This window comes from Aotus nancymaae, unplaced genomic scaffold (assembly GCF_030222135.1).
Source record: "Aotus nancymaae isolate 86718 unplaced genomic scaffold, 86718_ANA_hifiasm-v0.15.2.pri h1tg000015l_0, whole genome shotgun sequence".
Lineage (NCBI taxonomy): Eukaryota > Metazoa > Chordata > Mammalia > Primates > Aotidae > Aotus > Aotus nancymaae.
The window spans coordinates 5,033,655-5,041,888 of record NW_026988426.1 but is presented as its reverse complement, the minus strand read 5'-3'; the positions used below and the strand labels follow the sequence as shown (position 1 = coordinate 5,041,888).

The 8,234-nt window shown below is 42.3% G+C and overlaps 1 long non-coding RNA gene across 1 annotated transcript; it reads right to left on the bottom strand.

Moving 5' to 3' along the window:
* Window positions 1-518: 518 nt before the first annotated feature.
* LOC135275091 (uncharacterized) lies at window positions 519-5,560 on the bottom strand. The gene is made up of 3 exons (XR_010342797.1): window positions 5,515-5,560; window positions 1,994-2,066; window positions 519-765 (listed from the first exon to the last, which is right to left on the bottom strand). It is a non-coding gene; the product is annotated as an uncharacterized LOC135275091 (long non-coding RNA).
* Window positions 5,561-8,234: the final 2,674 nt, after the last annotated feature.

Below are 8,234 nucleotides of genomic sequence, written 5' to 3'. Positions count from 1 at the left end.
GCAGTGCGAAAACAGACTAATACACATACATACACATTATATATAACCCAATGTATAAACGGGTAAGTGAGCTGAACAGACATTTCTCCAAGAGGGCATGGAAGTGGCCAAAAGCACATGAGAAGGTGCCGAACATCATGAATTATCAGGGAAATGAAAATCAAACCTGCAGTTTGATATTGTCTCACACCTGTCAGGATGACTATTAACAAAAAGCAAAAGATGACAAGTGTTGGTGAGGTTTGAAGAATTAGAACCCTTGTACGTTGTTGATGGGGACTGGAAATTGATGCAGCTGCTATGCCAAACAATATGAAGCTTCCTCAAAAAAAATTAAAATAGAATAAGCAGATAATTCAGCAATCTCACTTCTGGGTATACAACAGTAACTTTTATCCATGGTTTTGTTTTCTGGGGTTTTTTGTTTGTTTGTTTGTTTGTTTGCCTTTTTTTTTTTTTTTTTTTTAGATGGCATCTTGCTCTGTTACCCAGGCTGGAGTGCAATGGTGCAATCTCGGCTCACTGCAACCTCCGCCTCAGCCTCCTGAGTAGCTGGGATTACAGGCTCGCGCCACCAAGCCCAGCTAATTTTTGTATTTTTAGTAGAGACGGGGTTTCACCATGTGGATCAGGCTGGTCTCGAACTCCTGATCTCGTGATCTGTCCACCTTGACCTGCCAAAGTGCTGGTATTACAGGCATGAGCCATCGTGCCCGGCCGTGGTTTTGTTTTCTGCAGTTTCAGTTACCTATGGTCAATGGTAGTCTGAAAATATAAAATTGAAAATTCCAGAAATAAATCGTTCATAAATTGTAAATTGCACACTGTTCTGAGTAGCGTAATGAAATCTTGAGCTGCCCCACTCTGTCCCTTTCAGGATGTGACTGATCCACACCATGGATCCACACTGTACACATTGAGTCTCTATTCTTGCACTTTCTGGACAATATGAAAAGCTTCTTGGCTTTTCTTTTACTTCATATTGTCCCAAAAGTGCAAGAATAGAGATGCTGGTGATTCAGATTTGCCAAAGAGAAGCGATAAAGCACTTCCTTTAAGTCAAGAAGTGAAAGTTCTCAACTTAATAAGGAAAGAAAAAGAAATATATGTTGAGGCTGGTAAGATTTACAGTAAGAACGAATCTTTCGTCTATGGAATTGTAAAGAAGGAGGCAAAAAGGTGTGTTGGGTTTGTTGTCACCTCTCAGGCTGCAAAAGTTATGGCCACAGAGTGTGATGAGTGCTTAGTGTAGATAGAAAAGTGCTTAAATATATGGGTGGAAGACATGAATGGAAACTGTGTTTGGACGGACAGCAATTGAGTTTGGTGCTATCCGTGGTTGCAAGCAGCCACTGAGAGTCTAACAGATAAGCAGGAATTACCATATATCCAAAAGAACTGAAATCAGGATAGGCTGGGCACGATGGCTCATGCCTATAATCCCAGTATGTTAGGAGGCCAAGGTGGGCGGATCACGAGGTCAGAAGTTCAAGACCAGGCTGGCAAACACAGTGAAACCCCATCTCTACTGAAAATACAAAAATTAGCCAGGTGTGGTGGCACATGCCAGTAATCCCAGCTACTCAGCAGGCTGAGGTGGGAGAATCACTTGAACCTGGGAGGTAGAGGTTGCAGTAAGCTGAGACCTCGCCATTGATCTCCAGCCCAGGTGACAGTGAGCCTCTGTCTCAAAAAAAAAAAAAAAAAAAAGAAAAGAAATCAGGTAGGTAGAGACTGAGGTAGAAGGATTAATCCTGGAAGATTGAGGCTGCAGTGAGCTGTGATTGCACCACTGCACTCCAGCCTGGGCGACAGAGTGAGACCATCTCAAAATAAACAAAATAAATTGTTAACAGTGTAGATCTTACGTTAAATGTTCTTAACACACAGACCACAGCGGGACACAAAGAAGCTTTTGGTTAAGATGGATATATTTTTTATCCTGAAATTTTAAATAAAAAGAAAAAACTTGGTCTTAAATGTGAATACTTACAAGTCGCTTGTCGAGGGTCCTGTCAGTTTTCATGAGCTCTGTTTGGAGGAGGGCTGGATGTATGATCACCATCCTAAGTTCCATGAAGAAAGAATGTATGGGTGGCTCATGCCTTTAATGCCAGCACTTTGGGAGGCCAAGGTGGGTGGATCATGGGGTCAGGAGTTTAAGACCAGCCTGGTCAATGTGGTGAAACCCCGTGTCTGCTAAAAATAAATTAGCCTGGCATGGTGGCGGGTGCCTGTAATCCCAGCTACTCGGGAGGCTGAAGCAGGAGAATCACTTGAACCCTGGAGGCATGGGTTACAACGAGCCGAGATCACATCATTACACTCCAGCATGGGTGACAAAGCAAGACTCCATCTCAAAAAAAAAAGAGAGAGAGAGAATGTATGTAGCCAAGAAGTCCCATGTTGACTCAGAAGTTGGTTATAGAGTTCACAAACACCATTTTCTTTCTTTCTTTTTTTAGTAGCAACAAGGTCTCACTATGTTGCCATTTTCTTTTTCTTTCTTTCTTTCTTTCTTTCTTTTTTCTTTCTTTCTTTTTAGTAGCAGCAAGGTCTCACTATGTTGCCCAGGCTGGCACAAACTCCTGGCATCAAGCAATCCTCTCACCTCGGTCTCCCAAAGTGCCATGCTTACCACGTGAGCCACCACACAAAGCCACAAACCCCATGTTCTAAGTCATTCTCTGTGAGCCTATCCCAGCCTCAGCAGGAACATTTCTCGTTGGAGAAACAGCAGAATAAACATCAGCAGTATTTGAGCAAAATTTAAACTTTATCACAAAGCCTTTTAAAGATCAGTTTCTCAAAGAGTTTCAGATGGCTCAGTTAATCTCCAGGAAAGAAAACTAGAAACGTCCAGACTTCCATTCTGTAATTTTTTTTCTTTTAAATGAATTTAAACTTTTTTTAAAATCAGGGACCATCTTAATTTCCATCTTCCTCCATCAATTGGTGGATCCTTCGATGTTAAAAGCTACTTAATCATCAATATGCTTAGGGAACTAATGATCATATTACATATTCTCAGTAGATGCTGTTTTTCCGGAGCTGTATCAAAAGTTGAATTTGTACAATATGGATTTGTTTTTTAACACTTCGCTACGGACACAGAGAGAATCAGTGGGCTTTTCTCAAAAGGAGAAAGCTGAACAGGTTATGCCCTAGTTCACAAGCAAACTGTCCAGAAAACATTCTAATTGGAGAAAACAGCCATGAGGGTGTAATGCTCCCAGCACAAAGCTGCCCTGACAGCTGACCCCTTTTTTTCCCCTTCCTGTACTGACACTTGGTGAGGAATTAAACTGGAGCTAAGAGCACGGAAGTTGAAAAGGCAAAAGGCAAGCGTTCTTCTGGGTGGTCAGAGCCTCGTCCTAGGAAGGACGCTGTTTGTGAAGGTAAAATCTCTAATTGGGGAGATATGGGCCCAGCTCATGGGCTGTTGAGAGCAGGTGAAGACCTGGATCCCAGAAGCACAGCACGGTCAGTGCCTACTGCGGCAGCAGCAAAGCCAGAAGGCGCACAAAGAAGGCCAGGATGCTTCTCTGTTTATCGGTTTGTTGCTCTTCCTATTCTTTTATTTTCAGAAGCTACAATGTTAGTTCTAAAAATTACAATTGTGCATGATTCGTAAGAAAGGTCCTGAGTTGAACTTTAGACTTGGTTTTCTTTAAAAGTTTGAGCATCTTCTGAAATAGTACATTTGAGTCAAGTTGAAGCCATACCTACAGCTTGAGGGGAGCCGTGAGTTCTCATCTACAGGCTGGAAGAGATGGGTGACTCTTGCATTTGCAAAATAAATGTTTAATTTCACTTAAGCTTTTTTTGTACTTCCTGAAAAACCCATGTAAGATTTATGAAAGGAGCTGGTCTCTGGGTAGCAAACACAAAGCTCCATCCTTCTTCTTGCCTATGGACTCTTCAATCCCATTTTCTTGGCTAGTTTTTCTTAGCCCTTAATGAAATTTCAGACAGATCACATAGATTTTTTCATTTCCTCCAGAAAAATAAGTAAATAGTATCTCTTTCAGGGATCAAAACACTCTAATACTAAAACTCCCTGATTATATTAAACCTAAGACTCTCCTCCACTAATTTGGGCTGGCAACTAGGATTGCAAATCTCGAGTGGGAGGGAGAATGGTCCTTTGAACCTAAGCTACACACAGCCCTCTGATTCTCTGGGAAAATAAAACAAACCATCGAAGGGAAACAGATGTTCTTGGAGGGCTTCTTTAGAGTAACTCTGGAAGAGAGAATACAGCTGTACTGGACATGGAGTTGTGGGATGGAATCTCATTCAAGGAAGGCTTTGCTGCCCAACTCAGAGAGTGTGGCCAGTGTGTGCCCTCAGCCACCAGCTCCTGAAGGTGAGCCTCAGTGGCAGAGAGCCACCCTGCCCAAGGTCACCACTGCCTGGGTGGCCTGCATCTGGTGGCTGAGCAAGGAAGGAGTGCAAAGGCAGGCTCTGCTGTTACAGAACCAACAGGTTCCTGTGCCCCCTGCAGAGTAACAGACCAATGCACTGAGACAGCAGAGTTTGCAGCAAAGAAAGTTTAGTGATAACAGGACCCCGAGCAGAGAGATGGCAGGAAACCAAATCCATCTCTCTGAGGAATTCGGGGTTTTTTAAGGGGATTATGGAGGATGAGGGGCTGGGAAATTGGGGTTGTTCATTGGTGGGGTCAGGGGAATGAAATCATCAGAATGTAAAAACTGCATTCTTTGGTACGAGTCAGCATCTGTGGGGTCCTTCAGACCAGCTGGCATCAGCAGAGTCTTTCAGATCAAACAAGTTGTTACTTTCATGAGTATGCAAGACTTGAAGGAATATCTCAAAGGGAAAACGTAACATTTCATAAGGCTCAAGCTGTTATCTGCAGAACAGGTGTGGGAGCTATAATCTTGTAACAGGGTCTACATGATTCTAGGTCAATAAACACCAAACAGCCATGAGGAAGCAGGTCAGAGAAAGCAGACTGCATGATGGATGCTGGATGTGCCGCAAGCTTGGTTTATTTTCATTTCTCCCCACTTCTTTCATGATTAATTTTATAAAGATAATAGGGATGGTTTCACAACCATCTCAGTCCAGGGAGGGGTGCTCTCATGGAGATGTTCACTCTAGCGCCCCCATTGCATTGCTGAGCCTGTTTGGAGATTCAGTTTATTTCCTCTGTCCAATCCTGGTAGTTTCTCCCGTTTTCTTTTCTTTCTTTCTTTCTTTTTTTTTTTTCCAACCAGATGCAAATCTCACACCTCCTGTTTTCTAACCAGGTGCTGAGCCTTAAGGATGGTCCTTCACACTTACCTCCATCTCTGCACCTGCTCCGCGAGTACTCATGCCGTTCACCTGGATGTGAGACGGAGCGTTTATTCCTTTTATCTCAAGTAGTTCATCAGAGATCCAAGGTCTAACTCAGGGGTTCTTGACTATTTTTCGGTCACAGACACTTTTGAGAAAATGAGCAAGGTTATATTTCCCCCCAGGAAAAAAAAAATACTTGGGACTTACCATTTTTGCCTGCAGTTTCATAGAGTTCGAAGAATCTCTGACACTTCTTAGAGACATTGACCCTGGTGTTAACCTCCCCGCCCTAATCTTCCCTGAATAATGTTCTTGTAAATTCCTTGAAGTCTAGGTGTTATTTGACTTAGGTGGTGGTAAAACTGGATTTGTCGCCTAAGGTAAATATTTGAGGGGTTGAGATAAACCGTGAGTTCTCGTCTAGAGCCTAGAAGAGATGAGGACTCTTGCATTAGGAAAGTGAATTATTAACTTGGCTTAAGCTTTCCTGAAAAACCCATGTAAGATTTATCAAAGGAGCAGGCCTCTTGGTAGCAAACAAAAAGCTCTGTCTTTCTGGCTACGGACTTTTCAAACTCACTTTCTTGGCTAGTTTTTCTTAGCCCTTAATGAAATTTCAGGCAGATCGCATAGATGTTTGGGTTGCTTCGAAAAACGCATAAATAAATAGTATCTCTTTCAGGTATTAAAACACTAGAATTCCCTGATTGTATTAAACCTGAAACTCTCCTCCACTGTCTTGGGCCAGCTTTAGGATTAGGAACCTCCAGTGGGAGAGAGAAGGCTCCTTTAATGCAGCCTCCTTCCACACTCCTAGCTGTTGTCATCAGCTCCTAGAGCCAGGCACCATGGGGAGGAAGCTGAACGGTTGGTGCAGTGGTGCTCTAGCGTGGAGCACTCTGAATGCTGCAGAAGCTCTAAGGGGTGTCTTTAGGGCTCCCCTCTATGTTACCCAGCTGAGAACTCCAACTACATTTCCCTTGTTATAAGTAGTGCCTCCTCCATCGGACTGCTTTCAACAACCATGGCTTTCTTGCAGTCCACCACCCATCTGCAGAGTCACTTTGCCCTCGAGGACACCTTTGTACGTTGGAAGTCACTTTCACAATAGCTCACTGCCTTGAATCTACATCTAGCCATTCCTCCACCCCCACTCCTACCCCACATTGGAACCCCCATTGCCGTTGTGGGAAGAGCAGGTGCCTGCAGCCCTCTTTCTTTGTCCCTGCCACTAGGGTGCCTCACAGCCCCACAGCCCCACAGCCTTTACTGCTCCCAGGAGGGAGTCTGACACCCACTCCTGGGTCCCTCACACACCACCAGGCTCATGTCAGCCTCTCTCAAAGGCACACCAATACATTTGCACACCAAAGAAACCCTTTCCAATTTCCACAGTCCACACAATAAATTCTCTACCTTCTTTTTGGTGGCCTGCTGGGAGACGGTGGGCTGATCCCGGCAGAATCACTAGACTCGGTCTACCTATCCTGACAAGGCTGAGGCAGAAAACTTTCCATTTCAACATCCTGAACACCAATCAATTAGTCTTTAGGATAAAGTCCATCTGTATCCTTCACTTCCCTCTAAATTGTGAGCTATATTAAATGAGGACAAGGATTCCTCTGTATTAGAAATACTAGCCTATAGAACTATGTAGCCATGAGCATCTATTAACTGTGTTCGGCTGGCTGGGAATACTTTGTAATCATAAAGGAATTTTTCCATCGGTGCCACGACCCCAACAAGAACATACATTAAGAAAATATCCATTCAAAGGGTAGAAATGACCAAAGCAATGTGAAGATTCTTTCTTTGAAATAAGCCTACATCCCGAAGAAGCTGTCATGACTCTGAAAGGCAGCTGCAGTGAACCTATTTTTGGAAAGCCTAAAATCATAGAATTTCAAATTTCCAAAGGAAGCCTGAGTTATTGAAAGCAGATGTTTTAGGGAAAGGAATAGAAACTTTTACTCCCTAACTTTTTAATAAACCATAATAGTTCAAAGAGTGTCGGAAGGACACAGCCTGGAGATATTCACCTTTGAAAAGTCCCAGATGGCAAGGTCACATTCCTACAAATAAAGAAAAGCCCAAGAAGAGAAAGATTTTGTAAAAATACCAAAACTGATCATATTTGTAACTCGCAACCTGATGCCTTCTTGATCTAGAAGGTCATTTGAAGATAAAATTCCAGATTCCATGGACGATGCAGCAGAAACTCAATCCTCTGGACTGATTAGAAAGAAAGTCAGGTCCTAAAGCAGTGGGAAGGGTCATTTTGAGATATTTGGGAAGCAGTATAGTTTTATTAACCTGATATACATTTAGAAATCAACTATTAGCAAAGAGGTCTCACTGAACTCCATTTACAAAGAGATAAAAATTATTTGTAATGTATATTTATATTTAAATCCATGTTTACAAGAGTAAAGCTAGAAGATAGATAAGTAGATAGATAGATGGATAAGCTAGATAGGTGACTGATAGATAAATAAATGATAGTAAACTAGATAGATAGATAATGGATACATAAAGTTATATATTTTAATAAATAACACATAGCTGAATTTTGGTTTTGTATTTATTCTGACAATGTCTTTTAGCTGGAGACGTCAAACTATTTATATTTCTAGTAAATATGGGTTTATTTGGATTTCTTTATAGTATCATTCATTCATCAACAAATATTCATTGTGCACCTGCTATGAGCCAACTTCTGTTTTAGACACTGGAGAAACAAGATAAACAAAACAGACAATGCCCCCACCCTGATGGGGCTAATGAGAGAAGGCTGTGATAAATATTTTCTGTCTGATAAGTGCGGTGGATAAAAGTGAGGTAGGATAAGGGAGTTAGAAAGTGCTGGAATGGTGGGAACAGAGAATCTTGTTATTTTGTAGAGGAAAGCCTCCCTAGTAAGGTGACAT